We start from the raw sequence: 769 nt of genomic DNA on the forward strand, positions 1-769 counted from the left end.
TGATCGTGTGTAAGGGGGAATTTATGGTAGACTGGGGTGGCAGTGAGAATTTGGATCGAGGAGGGAGGCATACCAGGGTAATGCGTGCAATTGTGGAACCGCTGTGCCGCTAACGCACCTGCGTAGTAAACAGGAGACCCGACTTCGATTCCGGCTTAGTTAAAATTTTTCTCTCGCCACTTCAGTCTATATACACAAAAGTTTTGAAACTTCCTGGCCGATTAAAACTGTGTGCCGGACCGAGACTCGAACTCGGGACCTTTGCCTTTCGCGGGCAAGCGCTCTACCAACTGAGCTACCCAAGCACGACTCACGCCCCGTCCCCACAGCTTTACTTCTGCCAGTACCTCGTCTCCTACCTTCCAAACTTAACAGAAGTTCTCCTGCGAACCTTGCGGAACTAGCACTCCTAAAAGAAAGGATATTGCGGAGACATGGCTTAGCCACAGCCTGGGGGATGTTTCCAGAATGAGATTTTCACTCTGCAGCGGAGTGTGCGCTAATATGAAACTTCCTGGCATATTAAAACTGTGTGCAGGACCGAGACTCGAACTCGGGACCTTTGCCTTTCGAAAGGAACACTCTTCTGAGTTTAAACACTTCCGCTGGCCACCAAACTGCCCAGACATGGACATTATTGAGCATATCTGGGATGCCTTGCAACGTGCTGTTCAGAAGAGATCTCGACCCCTCATACTCTTACAGATTTATGGATAGCCCTGCAGTATTCATGGCGTCAGTTCTCTCCAGCACTACAAGTACTTCAGAT

The 769-nt window shown here is 49.5% G+C and overlaps 1 non-coding gene across 1 annotated transcript; it reads right to left on the reverse strand.

Moving 5' to 3' along the window:
- Positions 1 to 231: 231 nt before the first annotated feature.
- Positions 232 to 306, reverse strand: Trnas-cga (transfer RNA serine (anticodon CGA)). The gene has a single exon. It is a non-coding gene; the product is annotated as a tRNA-Ser (tRNA).
- Positions 307 to 769: the final 463 nt, after the last annotated feature.

This window comes from Schistocerca serialis, chromosome 9, assembly GCF_023864345.2.
Source record: "Schistocerca serialis cubense isolate TAMUIC-IGC-003099 chromosome 9, iqSchSeri2.2, whole genome shotgun sequence".
Classification (NCBI taxonomy): Eukaryota; Metazoa; Arthropoda; class Insecta; order Orthoptera; family Acrididae; genus Schistocerca; species Schistocerca serialis.